The 17,530-nt window shown below is 47.8% G+C and overlaps 1 long non-coding RNA gene across 1 annotated transcript; it reads left to right on the forward strand.

The window, feature by feature from the left end:
* The first annotated feature begins 9,473 nt into the window (after nucleotides 1-9,473).
* Nucleotides 9,474-11,579, forward strand: LOC145866927 (uncharacterized). Its single transcript, XR_014383164.1, has 2 exons — nucleotides 9,474-9,630; nucleotides 10,046-11,579. It is a non-coding gene; the product is annotated as an uncharacterized LOC145866927 (long non-coding RNA).
* The last annotated feature ends 5,951 nt before the right edge of the window (nucleotides 11,580-17,530 follow it).

Raw genomic sequence — 17,530 nt, forward strand, 5'->3', positions numbered from 1 at the left:
GTGTGTGTGTGTGTGTGTGTGTCCTGTGTGTGTGTGTGTGTCCTGTGTGTGTGTGTGTCCTGTGTGTGTGTGTCCTGTGTGTGTGTGTGTGTCCTGTGTGTGTGTGTCCTGTGTGTGTGTGTGTGTGTGTGTCCTGTGTGTGTGTGTGTGTGTGTGTGTGTCCTGTGTGTGTGTGTCCTGTGTGTGTGTGTAGTGTGTGTGTGTGTGTCTGTGTGTGTGTGTGTGTGTGTGTGTGTGTGTGTGTGTCCTGTGTGAATATCTGATACAATATGTTGACACACTGGACACACACACACACACACACACACACTGGACACACACACACACACACACACACACTGGACACACACACACACACACACACACACACTGGACACACACACACTGGACACACACACACACACACACTGGACACACACACACTGGACACACACACACACACACACACTGGACACACACACACACACACACACTGGACACACACACACTGGACACACACACACTGGACACACACACACTGGACACACACACACTGGACACACACACACTGGACAAACACACACACACACACACACACAGGACACACACACACACACTGGACGCACAGGACGCACACACACACAGGACACACACACAGGACACTCACACACACACACACAGACACAGGACACTCACACACACACACACAGACACAGGACACTCACACACACACACACACGGGACACACACACACACACACACACACGACACACACACACACACACACACACACGGGACACACACACACACACACACACACACACACACTGGACACACACACACACACACACACACACACTGGACACACACACACACACACACACACACACACTGGACACACACACACTGGACACACACACACTGGACACACACACACACACACACACTGGACACACACACACACACACACACACTGGACACACACACACTGGACACACACACACTGGACACACACACACTGGACAAACACACACACACACACACACACAGGACACACACACACACACTGGACGCACAGGACGCACACACACACAGGACACACACACAGGACACTCACACACACACACACAGACACAGGACACTCACACACACACACACAGACACAGGACACTCACACACACACACACACAGGACACACACACACAGGACACACACACACACAGGACTCACACACACACACAGGACTCACACACACACACACAGAACTCACACACACACACACACAGGACTCACACACACACACACACACACACACACAGGACTCACCCACACACACACACAGGACTCACTCACACACACACAGGACACACTCACACACACACAGGACACACACACACACACACACACACATAGGACACACACACACACACACACACACACACACACACACACACACACACACACACACACACACACACAGGACACACACACACACACACACACACACACACACACAGGACACACACACACACAGGACACACACACACACACACACAGGACACACACACACACACAGGACACACAGGACACACACACACACACACACACACAGGACACACGGACACACACACAAACAGGATACACACACATACACACAGGACACACACACAGGACACACACACAGGACACACACACAGGACACACACACAGGACACACACACACACACACAGGACACACAGGACACACACACAGGACACACACACACACACACACACACACACACACACACTGGACACACACACACACACACACACACACACTGGACACACACACACACACACACACACACACTGGACACACACACACACAAACACACACACACTGGACACACACACACTGGACACACACACACTGGACACACACACACACACACACACTGGACACACACACACACACACACACTGGACACACACACACTGGACACACACACACTGGACACACACACACTGGACAAACACACACACACACACACACACAGGACACACACACACACACTGGACGCACAGGACACACACACAGGACACTCACACACACACACACAGACACAGGACACTCACACACACACACACAGACACAGGACACTCACACACACACACACAGACACAGGACACTCACACACACACACACACAGGACACACACACACAGGACACACACACACACACACAGGACTCACACACACACACAGGACTCACACACACACACAGAACTCACACACACACACACACACACAGGACTCACTCACACACACACAGGACACACTCACACACACACACAGGACACACTCACACACACACACAGGACACACTCACACACACAGGACACACACACACACACACACACACATAGGACACACACACACACACACACACACACACACACACACACACACACACACACACACACACACACACACACACACAGGACACACACACACACACACACACACACACAGGACACACACACACACAGGACACACACACACACACACACACAGGACACACACACACACACAGGACACACAGGACACACACACACACACACACACACACAGGACACACGGACACACACACAAACAGGATACACACACATACACACACACAGGATACACACACACACACACAGGACACACACACAGGACACACACACAGGACACACACACACACACACACACACACAGGACACACACACAGGACACACACACACACACTCACAGGACACACACACACACACACACACACACACACACACAAACACACACACACACAGGACACACACACACACAGGACACACACACACACAGGACACACACACACACACACACACACAGGACACACACACACACACAGGACACACACACACACACAGGACACCACACACACACAGGACACACGCACACACAGGACACACGCACACACAGGACACACACACACACACAGGACACACACACACACACACACACAGGACACACACACACACACACACAGGACTCACACACACACACACAGGACTCACACACACACACACAGGACTCACACACACACACACAGGACTCACACACACACACACAGGACTCACACACACACACACAGGACACACACACACACACAGGACTCACACACACACACAGGACTCACACACACACACACACACACACAGGACTCACACACACACACACAGGACTCACTCACACACACACACAGGACACACTCACACACACACACAGAAGACACTCACACACAAACAGGACACACTCACACACACACACAGGACTCATACACACACACAGGACACACTCACACACACACACAGGACACACTCACACACACACACAGGACACACTCACACACACAGGACACACACACACACACACACACACATAGGACACACACACACACACACACACACACACACACACAGGACACACACACACACACACACACACACACAGGACACACACACACACACACACACACACACACACAGGACACACACACACACACACACACAGGACACACACACACACACACACACAGGACACACACACACACACACACACACACAGGACACAAACACACACACACACACAGGACACACACACACACACACACACACAGGACACACACACACACACACACACAGGACACACACACACACAGGACACACACACACACACACAGGACACACACACACACACACACACACACAGGACACACACACACACACAGGACACACACACACACACACACACACACATGACACACACACACACACACACACAGGACACACACACACACACACACACACACACATGACACACACACACACACACACACAGGACACACACACACACACACACACACACACAGGATACACACACACACACACACACACACACACACACACACACACACACACACACACACACACACACACACACACACAGGACACACACACACACACACACACACAGGATACACACACACACACACACACACAGGATAGACACACACACACACACACACACACACACACAGGACACACACACACACACACACAGGACACACACACACACACACACACAGGACACACACACACACACACACACACACATGACACACACACACACACAGGACACACACACAGGACACACACACACACACACACACACACACACACACACACACAGGACACACACACAGGACACACACACACACAGGACACACACACACACACACTCACAGGACACACACACACACACACACACACACACATACACACACACACACACACACACATACACACAGGACACACACACACACAGGACACACACACACACAGGACAAACACACACACACACTCACAGGACACACACACTCACAGGACACACACACACAGGACACACACACACACAGGACACACACACACACGCACACACAGGACACACACACACACAGGACACACACACACACACACACTGACAGGACACACACACTCACAGGACACACACACACAGGACACACACACACACAGGACACACACACACACACACACACAGGACACACACACACACACACGGGACACACACACACACACACACACGGGACACACACACACACACGACACACACACACACACACACACACACGGGACACACACACACACACACACACAGGACGGACACACACACACACACACACACACAGGATGGACACACACACACACACATTACAGACACACACAGGACACACACACACACACACAGGACGGACACACACAGGACACACACACACACACACACACACACAGGACACACACACACACACACACACAGGACACACACACACACACAGGACACACACACACACACACACAGGACACACACACACACACACACACACACACAGGACACACACACAGGACACACACACACAGGACACTCACACAGGACACACACACACACACACAGGACACACACACTCACAGGACACACACACACATACACTCACAGGACACACACACACTCACAGGACACACACACACACACTCACAGGACACACACACACACAGGACTCACACAGGACACACACACACACACACAGGACACACACACACACAGGACACACACACACACAGGACACACACACACACAGGACACACACACACACAGGACTCACACAGGACACACACACACACACACACACACACAGGACACACACACACAAACACACACACACACAGGACACACACACACACAGGACACACACACACACAGGACACACACACACACAGGACACACACACACACACACACACACACACAGGACACACACACACACAGGACACACACACACACACAGGACACACACACACACAGGACACCACACACACACAGGACACACGCACACACAGGACACACGCACACACAGGACACACACACACACACAGGACACACACACACACACACACACACAGGACACACACACACACACACACACACAGGACTCACACACACACACACAGGACTCACACACACACAGGACACACACACACACAGGACACACACACACACAGGACACACACACGACACACAGGACACTCACACACACAGACACAGGACACTCACACTCACACACACACACACAGACACAGGACACTCACACACTCACACAGGACACACACACACACACACAGGACACACACACACTCACAGGACACACACACACATACACTCACAGGACACACACACACTCACAGGACACACACACACACACTCACAGGACACACACACACACAGGACTCACACAGGACACACACACACACACACACACAGGACACACACACACACACAGGACACACACACACACACAAACACACACACACACAGGACACACACACACACAGGACACACACACACACAGGACACACACACACACAGGACACACACACACACACACACAGGACACACACACACACAGGACACACACACACACAGGACACACACACACACACAGGACACACGCACACACAGGACACACGCACACACAGGACACACACACACACACACACACAGGACACACACACACACACACACACAGGACACACACACACACACACACACACAGGACTCACACACACACACACAGGACTCACACACACACACACAGGACTCACACACACACACACAGGACTCACACACACACAGGACACACACACACACAGGACACACACACACACAGGACACACACACGACACACAGGACACTCACACACACAGACACAGGACACTCACACTCACAGACACAGGACACTCACACACACACACACACACACACAGGACACACACACACACAGGACTCACACACACACACAGGACTCACACACACACACAGGACTCACACACACACACAGGACTCACACACACACACACACACACACACAGGACTCACACACACACACACAGGACTCACTCACACACACACACAGGACACACACACACACACACACACAGAAGACACTCACACACAAACAGGACACACTCACACACACACAGGACTCACACACACACACAGGACACACTCACACACACACACAGGACACACTCACACAAACACACAGGACACACTCACACACACAGGACACACACACACACACACACATAGGACACACACACACACACACATAGGACACACACACACACACACACAGGACACACACACACACACACACAGGACACACACACACACACACACACACACACACACACACACACACACACAGGACACACACACACACACACACACACACAGGACACAAACACACACACACACACAGGACACACACACACACACACACACACACACAGGACACAAACACACACACACACACAGGACACACACACACACACACACACACACACAGGACACACACACACACACACACACACACAGGACACACACACACACACAGGACACACACACACACACACACATGACACACACACACACACACACAGGACACACACACACACACACACACACAGGATACACACACACACACACACACACACACACACACACACACACACACACACAGGATACACACACACACACACACACACAGGATACACACACACACACACACAGGACACACACACAGGACACACACACACACACACACACACACACACACACACACAGGACACACACACAGGACACACACACACACAGGACACACACACACACACACACTCACAGGACACACACACACACACACACACACACACATACACACACACACACACACACACATACACACAGGACACACACACACACAGGACACACACACACACAGGACACACACACACACTCACAGGACACACACACTCACAGGACACACACACACACAGGACACACACACACACAGGACACACACACACACGCACACACAGGACACACACACACACCGGACACACACACACACACACTCACAGGACACACACACTCACAGGACACACACACACAGGACACACACACACACAGGACACACACACACACACACACACAGGACACACACACACACACACGGGACACACACACACACACACACACGGGACACACACACACACACACACACACGACACACACACACACACACACACACACACGGGACACACACACACACACACACACACAGGACGGACACACACACACACACACACACACACAGGATGGACACACACACACACACATTACAGACACACACAGGACACACACACACACACAGGACGGACACACACAGGACACACACACACACACACACACAGGACACACACACACACAGGACACACACACACACACAGGACACACACACACACACACACAGGACACACACACACACACACACACACAGGACACACACACAGGACACACACACAGGACACACACACACAGGACACTCACACAGGACACACACACACACACACAGGACACACACACACTCACAGGACACACACACACATACACTCACAGGACACACACACACTCACAGGACACACACACACACACTCACATGACACACACACACACACACACAGGACTCACACAGGACACACACACACACACACACACACAGGACACACACACACACAGGACACACACACACACACACAGGACACACATACACACACACACAGGACACACACACACACAGGACACACACACACACACACACACGGGACACACACGGGACACACACAGGACACACACACACACACACACACACACAGGACACACACAGGACGGACACACACACACACACAGGACGGACACACACAGGGGACACACACACACACAGGGGACACACACACACACAGGACGGACACACACACACAAGGACACACACACACACACACACACACACACACACACACGCACACACAGGACTCACACAGGACACACACACAGGACACACACACACACACACTCACAGGACACACACACACTCACAGGACACACACACTCACAGGACACACACACACACACTCACAGGACACACACACACACACACACTCACATGACATACACAGGACACACACAGGACACACACACACACACACACAGGACACACACACACACAGGACACACACACACACACACAGGACACACACACACACAGCACACACACACACGGGACACACACACACACGGGACACACACACACACACACACGAGACACACACAGGACGGACACACACACACACACACAGGACACACACAGGACGGACACACACACACACACACAGGACGGACACACACAGGACACACACAGGACGGACACACACAGGACGGACACACACAGGACGGACACACACAGGACGGACACACACACACAGGACGGACACACACACACAGGACACACACACACACACACACACAGGACACACACACACACACACAGGACACACACACACACACAGGACACACACACACAGGACACACAGGACACACAGGACACACAGGACACACAGGACACACAGGACACACACACACACACACAGGACACACAGGACACACACACACACACACAGGACACACACACACACAGGACACACACACACACACACTGGACACATACACACACACTGGACACACACACTGGACACACACTTACTGGACACACACACTGGACACAAACACTGAAAATGTTCTTACCACGCTTGACCGTGTGTGTGTGTGTGTGTCCTGTGTGTCTTTTTGTCCAGTTTGTGTGTGTGTGTGTGTGTCCAGTGTGTGTGTGTTTGTGTCCAGTGTGTGTGTGTTTGTGTCCAGTTTGTGTGTGTGTGTGTTTTTGTCCAGTGTGAGTGTGTGTGTGTGTCCAGTGTGTGTGTGTCCAGGTGTCCAGTGTGTATATATGTCCAGGTGTGTGTGTGTGTGTGTGTGTGTGTGTGTGTGTGTGTGTGTGTGTGTGTGTGTGTGTGTGTGTGTGTGTGTGTGTGTGTTCAGGTGTATCCCTCAATGACTGTCTGTTTTTCTGCTTACCGCTACAGTGTGGAACATGGTGGAGAGAACAGAATGAAACCTGGACTTAGAAAATGTGAGTGTTGACTGCTGTGAAGAATATGACTAAGAATAAGTCTTAATTCAAGTTAAGTCAAAGACCACCATCATTACTGACTTGGTCATATTAAATATCATCTGTAGTTCTACAGAAGCACAAATCAGGGACACCAACGTTTACAAAGAGTTGATGTGTGTGTGTGTGTGTGTGTGTATGTGTGTGTGTGTGTGTGTGTGTGTGTGTGTGTGTGTGTGTGTGTAATTAATGTGAATAAGTGTGTTTTATATTACCATACAGTATAACATATGATCATTCAACAAGTCTCAAGTGACCTTAACTTCTCCTTTTGATACCTAGAAACATCTACATTAAATGAATTAGTGAAAAGTGAGTTAACATTCTAATGTGAATGATGATGATTTCTAATATTGTGTCTGGTTTCATCCATCAGATGTCTGTGATCTCACACTGGACCCAAACACAGTAAACAGACTCCTCTCTCTGTCTGAGGAGAACAGAAAGGTGACATGTAGGAGAGAGGAGCAGCCGTATCCTGATCACCCAGAGAGATTTGAGGACTGTAGACAGGTGCTGTGTAGAGAGGGTCTGACTGGGCGCTGTTACTGGGAGGTAGAGTGGAGTGGGGGGGCTGATATAGGAGTGACATATAAAGGAATCAACAGGAGAGGATGGGGTGATGACTGTTGTCTTGGATACAATGACAAGTCCTGGTGTCTGATCTGCTCTGACAACAGATACTCTGCCAGGCACAATAATAATCCCACTACCATAGACGTCCCCTCCTCCAGCTGGCATAATAATAATCCCACTACCATAGACGTCCCCTCCTCCAGACCCCACAGAGTAGGAGTGTATCTGGACTGGCCAGCCGGCACACTGTCCTTCTATAGAGCCTCCTCTGACACACTGACCCACCTGATCACATTCACCTCCACATTCACTGAGCCCCTCTATCCAGGGTTTAGGGTTTGGAATAATGGTGACTCAGTGTCCCTGAAACAATAACTGGACACACACACACACACACACTGGACACACACACACACACACACACACTGGACAGACACACACACACACTGGACACACACACACACACTCTGGACACACATATACAAACACACACACTGACACACACACTGACACACACACACACACACACTGACACACATAAACACTGACACACACACACACACACACTGAACACACACACACACAATGGACAAACACACACTGGACACTCACACGTGACAGGCTTGTAATATTTTCTGATCTTTTACCATTTTGCATTTTTTATGATATATTTTACTGTTTGTGTTTGTACCACAGGAGGTTGGTGGGACCTTATTTGGGGAGGACAGTCTTGTAATGGCTGGAGTGGAATAAGTGGAATGGTATCAAACACGTGGTTTCCATGTGTTCCATTTCATTCACTCTGTTCCAGACATTATTATGAGCCGTCCTCCCCTCAGCAGCCTCCTCTGGTATGTACTGTCCTGTATGTGAGAGAGCTCCAACAAGGAATTACAATGTATGTATTACTTTTAATACCTGCAAATGGCAAATAAACTACTGGAACTCCTTATGAATGTCTGCAGCCGACAAGAGGTGAAAATATTACCGGAATATTCTGCAAATGTTGATGAAGACGTCACTCAATCCACCCAAAACAACATGCAGTCTTTCCACAAGACTCCCATGAAGTTATAGTGTGACGTTATGAGTCGACGTTAAAGTAACATTCTCACAACATACTGCACTTGTTTTATCCTGTTTTAGATGTATCCTCTGTTTAAACATTTAAACTCTGACAATAACACTGTTAAAATACCAATGTGATCATTTCTTGTCTTTTATGTTGGAAAAACCAATTGTATAATTATATATGGACATACGCTCCATAGTTGTACAAGTATATATGATTATATTGTACTTATCATAATAAAACATACTTGAAACAAGAAAAAGCATGTTAATTGTGGAAACAGTTTTGTTATTGATTTTTGCATTGCTTCTCCCTGTCTCATGTTGACGTTTGTCATGAATCTTGACCTGGAGGCAGAACTGTGCGATTTCCTCTAGATATGTCAGCTGCAAAGTCAGAATTGGCTGTGGAAAATGTTGTTTTATGGTCTTAATTTAAGGGAAGGATTAGCAGTGTGGTTAGGGTTGAGGTTAGGATTAAAATCTGATTGTATAACTTTGTGCCTGAGCCAGCTAGGGAATACTTTGCTGAACTGCCTCCAGGGCAAGATTCATGACAATAAATGCCAACCTGCCTCCAGAACAAGATTCATGACAATAAATGCCAACCTGCCTCACAGTCGTCCCCTCCTTATCTTTACAAGGCTGCAGAACCTGCAAGCTAGTAAACAAAAGTAATAAAGAGTAAAGATAGTGATGTGGGGGTTCTCTCTTAACCTGTTATGGCTAGGGGGCAGTATTTTCACGGCTGGATAAAAAACGTGCCCGATTTAATCTGGTTACCACTCCTACCCAGTAACTACAATATGCATATACTTATTACATATGGATAGAAAACACCCTAAAGTTTCTAAAACTGTTTGAATGGTGTCTGTGAGTATAACAGAACTCATTTGGCAGGCAAAAACCTGACAAGGTTTCAGGCAGGAAGTGGCCTGTCTGACAAGGTGTCGTTCTTCTTGTCTCTGTTTATTGAAGAGTGAGGATCTTAGCTGTCCCGTGACACTTCCTACGGCTGCCATAGGGTCTCAGAAGGCGGTAAAAAGCTGAATCGTGGCTTTGCAGGCTCTGGCTGAAACAAAGTAGCGTGTTTGGGTAGTGGCTGGTTACAGTACTGTGAGACTCAGGCTCGTGCCCGCGTCGACCGAATGCTTTGTTTTCTTTCCTCTGTTTAGCTAAAAGGAGATTCCCGGTCGGAATATTATCGCTTTTTTACGAGAAAAATGGCATAAAAATGGATTTTAAACAGCGGTTGACATGCTTCGAAGTACGGTAATGGAATATTTAGATTTTTTTTTGTCACGAATTGCGCCACGCGCGCGACCCTGATTTACCATTTCAGATAGTGTCTGGGACGCACGAACAAAACGCCACTATTCGGATATAACGATGGATTATTTTGGACCAAACCAACATTTGTTATTGAAGTAGCAGTCCTGGGAGTGCATTCTGACGAAGACAACAAAAGGTAATGAAACTTTTATAATAGTAAAGCTGATATTGGTGAGTGCTAAACTTGCCGGGTGTCTAAATAGCTAGCCCGTGATGCCTGGGCTATGTACTTAGAATATTGCAAAATGTGATTTCACCAAAAAGCTATTTTAAAATCGGACATATTGAGTGCATAGAGGAGGTCTGTATCTATAATTCTTAAAATAATTGTTATGCTTTTTGTGAACGTTTATCGTGAGTAATTTAGTAAAATGTTAGCGAATTCCCCGGAAGTTTGCGGGGGGTATGCTAGTTCTGAACGTCACATGCTAATGTAAAAAGCTGGTTTTTGATATAAATATGAACTTGATTGAACAAAACATGCATGTATTGTATAACATAATGTCCTAGGGTTGTCATCTGATGAAGATCATCAAAGGTTAGTGTTGCATTTAGCTGTCTTCTAGGTTTTTGTGACATTATATGCTAGCTTGAAAAATGGGTGTCTGAATATTTCTGGCTTGGTACTCTGCTGACATAATCTAATGTTTTGCTTTCGTTGTAAAGCCTTTTTGAAATCGGACAGTGTAGTTAGATAAAGGAGAGTCCTATCTTTAAAATGCTGTGAAATAGGCATATGTTTGAAAAATTGAAGTTTTTGTATTTTAGAGGAGTTTGTATTTCGCGCCACGCCCATCATTGGATAATGGAGCAGGTGTTCCGCTAGCGGAATGTCTAGATGTAAGAGGATAACCCTCAGTCCCCAGGTGGGTAGATGGCAGGTTGAATAAAGTGAAGCTAGTGATGTGGGGGTTCTCTCATAATCCTCAGTCCCCAGGTGGGTAGATGGCAGGTTGAATAAAGAGAAGCTAGTGATGTGGGGGTTCTCTCATAACCCTCAGTCCCCAGGTGGGTAGATGGCAGGTTGAATAAAGAGAAGCTAGTGATGTGGGGGTTCTCTCATAACCCTCAGTCCCCAGGTGAGTAGATGGCAGGTTGAATAAAGAGAAGCTAGTGATGTGGGGGTTCTCTCATAACCCTCAGTCCCCAGGTGGGTAGATGGCAGGTTGAATAAAGAGAAGCTAGTGATGTGGGGGTTCTCTCATAACCCTCAGTCCCCAGGTGGGTAGATGGCAGGTTGTATAAAGAGAAGCTAGTGATGTGGGGGTTCTCTCATAACCCTCAGTCCCCAGGTGGGTAGATGGCAGGTTGAATAAAGAGAAGCTAGTGATGTGGGGGTTCTCTCATAACCCTCAGTCCCCAGGTGGGTAGATGGCAGGTTGAATAAAGAGAAAACAATAGGCTACATAAAACAATCCATAAATGTATAATTATTATGTAATTTACACAAAACATTAAGGACACCTTTCTTTCCATGACAAACTGACCAGGCGTAACTCAATATTAGGAAGGTATCCTTAATATTTTGTCCACTCAGTGGCTCTGACCCTTTTCGAAACAGTCAATCCTCTTTTTATTGGGTATTTACCAACGTTTCAGCTTCACTGTGCCTTCTTCAGGGTGATGTCATCAATACTTGAACCAGGTTATGTAGACGAGCAGTGCAATTAGTGCAACCAATGACAATAGAGAGGGGTGTGTCATAATGATTAAGTTAATTACAATGAATTAATGAAACTGTTATAAAAAAACAATAGTTTATGGCATATTAAATATTAAACAATAGTAGGTTATAATATATATATCCGGCTCTCCATGTAATCAGATTCATTATGATATAGGATCAGGTCCCCCCCTCCATGTAATCTGATTCATTATGATATAATCTGATTCATTATGATCTAGGATCAGGTCCCCCCTCTCCATGTAATCTGATTCATTATGATATAGGATCAGGTCCCCCCTCTCCATGTAATCTGATTCATTATGATATAGGATCAGGTCCCCCCTCTCCATGTAATCTGATTCATTATGATCTAGGATCAGGTCCCCCTCTCTCCGTGTAATCTGATTCATTATGATCTAGGATCAGGTCCCCCCTCTCCATGTAATCTGATTCATTATGATCTAGGATCAGGTCCCCCCTCTCCATGTAATCTGATTCATTATGATCTAGGATCAGGTCGTCCTCTCCATGTAATCTGATTCATTATGATCTAGGATCAGGTCCCTCCTCTCAAATCAAATCAAATCAAATTTATTTTTATATAGCCCTTCGTACATCAGCTGATATTCTCAAAGTGCTGTACAGAAACCCAGCCTAAAACCCCAAACAGCAAGCAAAGCATGTGAAATAAGCACGGTGGCTAGGAAAAACTCCCTAGGAAAAACTCCCTAGAAAGGCCAAAAACCTAGGAAGAAACCTAGAGAGGAACCAGGCTATGAGGGGTGGCCAGTCCTCTTCTGGCTGTGCAGGGTGGATATTATAACAGAACATGGTCAAGATGTTAAAATGTTAAAATGTTCATAAATGACCAGCATGGTCAAATAATAATAATCATAGTAGTTGTCGAGGGTGCAACAAGCACGTCCGGTGAACAGGTCAGGGTTCCATAGCCGCAGGCAGAACAGTTGAAACTGGAGCAGCAGCACGGCCAGGTGGACTGGGGACAGCAAGGAGTCATCATACCAGGTAGTCCTGAGGCATGGTCCTAGGGCTCAGGTCCTCCGAGAGAAAGACAGAAAGAGAGAAAGAGAGAATTAGAGAGAGCATATTTAAATACACACAGGACACCGGATAAGACAAGAGAAATACTCCAGATGTAACAGACTGACCCTAGCCCCCCGACACATAAACTACTGCAGCATAAATACTGGAGGCTGAGACAGGAGGGATCAGAAGACACTGTGGCCCCATCCGATGATACCCCCGGACAGGGCCAAACAGGCAGGATATAACCCCACCCACTTTGCCAAAGCACAGCCCCCACACCACTAGAGGGATGTCTCCAACCACCAACTTACCGTCCTAAGACAAGGCCGAGTATAGCCCACAACGATCTCCGCCATGGCACAACCCAAGGGGGGGGCGCCAACCCAGACAGGAAGACCACGTCAGTGACTCAACCCACTCAAGTGACGCACCCCTCCCATGGACGGCATGGAAGAGCACCAGTAAGCCAGTGACTCAGCCCCTGTAAAAGGGTTAGAGGCAGAGAATCCCAGTGGAAAGAGGGGAACCGGCATGTCAGAGACAGCAAGGGCGGTTCGTTGCTCCAGCCTTTCCGTTCACCTTCACACTCCTGGGCCAGACTATACTTAATCATAGGACCTACTGAAGAGATAAGTCTTCAGTAAAGACTTAAAGGTTGAGACTGAGTCTGCGTCTCTCACATTGGTAGGCAGACCATTCCATAAAAATGGAGCTCTATAGGAGAAAGCCCTACATCCAGCCGTTTGCTTAGAAATTCTAGGGACAATTAGGAGGCCTGCGTCTTGTGACCGTAGCGTACGTGTAGGTATGTACGGCAGGACCAAATCGGAAAGATAGGTAGGAGCAAGCCCATGTAATGCTTTGTAGGTTAGCAGTAAAACCTTGAAATCAGCCCTTGCCTTAACAGGAAGCCAGTGTAGGGAGGCTAGCACTGGAGTAATATGATCAAATTTTTTGGTTCTAGTCAGGATTCTAGCAGCCGTATTTAGCACTAACTGAAGTTTATTTAGTGCTTTATCCGGGTAGCCGGAAAGTAGAGCATTGCAGTAGTCCAGCCTAGAAGTAACAAAAGCATGGATTAATTTTTCTGCGTCATTTTTGGACAGAACATTTCTGATTTTTGCAATGTTACGTAGATGGAAAAAAGCTGTCCTTGAAACAGTCTTGATATGTTCTTCAAAAGAGAGATCAGGGTCCAGAGTAACGCCGAGGTCCTTCACAGTTTTATTTGAGACGACTGTACAACCATCCAGATTAATTATCAGATTCAACAGAAGATCTCTTTGTTTCTTGGGACCTAGAACAAGCATCTCTGTTTTGTCCGAGTTTAAGAGTAGAAAGTTTGCAGCCATCCACTTCTTTATGTCTGAAACACAGGCTTCTAGCGAGGGCAATTTTGGGGCTTCACCATGTTTCATTGAAATGTACAGCTGTGTGTCGTCCGCATAGCAGTGAAATTTAACATTATGTTTTCGAATGACATCCCCAAGAGGTAAAATATATAGTGAAAACATGTAATCTGATTCATTATGATCTAGGATCAGGTCCCCCCTCTCCATGTAATCTGATTCATTATGATATAGGATCAGGTCCCCCCTCTCCATGTAATCTGATTCATTATGATCTAGGATCAGGTCTCCCCCTCTCCATGTAATTAGACTCATTATGATCTAGGATCAGGTCCCCCCTCTCCATGTAATCTGATTCATTATGATCTAGGATCAGGTCCCCCCTCTCCATGTAATCTGATTCATTATGATATAGGATCAGGTCCCCCTCTCCATGTAATCTGAGTCATTATGATATAGGATCAGGTCCCCCCCTCTCCATGTAATCAGACTCATTATGATCTAGGATCAGGTCCCCCCTCTCCATGTAATCTGATTCATTATGATCTAGGATCAGGTCCCCCCTCTCCATGTAATCTGATTCATTATGATATAGGATCAGGTCCCCCTCTCCATGTAATCTGAGTCATTATGATATAGGATCAGGTCCCCCCTCTCCATGTAATCTGATTCATTATGATCTAGGATCAGGTCATAGTCCTGCAAGGAAGTGTAGGCCTACCTCCTCCTGTATGTACTGCAGTAGGAGGGGGTTGTGGGTAGTGTAGGCCTACCTCCTCCTCTGTACACCAGGTGTATCCAGGAATAAACTAACGGTGTA

The sequence above is a fragment of the Salmo salar genome, unplaced genomic scaffold (assembly GCF_965601325.2).
Source record: "Salmo salar unplaced genomic scaffold, fSalSal1 ptg000136l, whole genome shotgun sequence".
In the NCBI taxonomy this organism is placed as follows: Eukaryota; Metazoa; Chordata; class Actinopteri; order Salmoniformes; family Salmonidae; genus Salmo; species Salmo salar.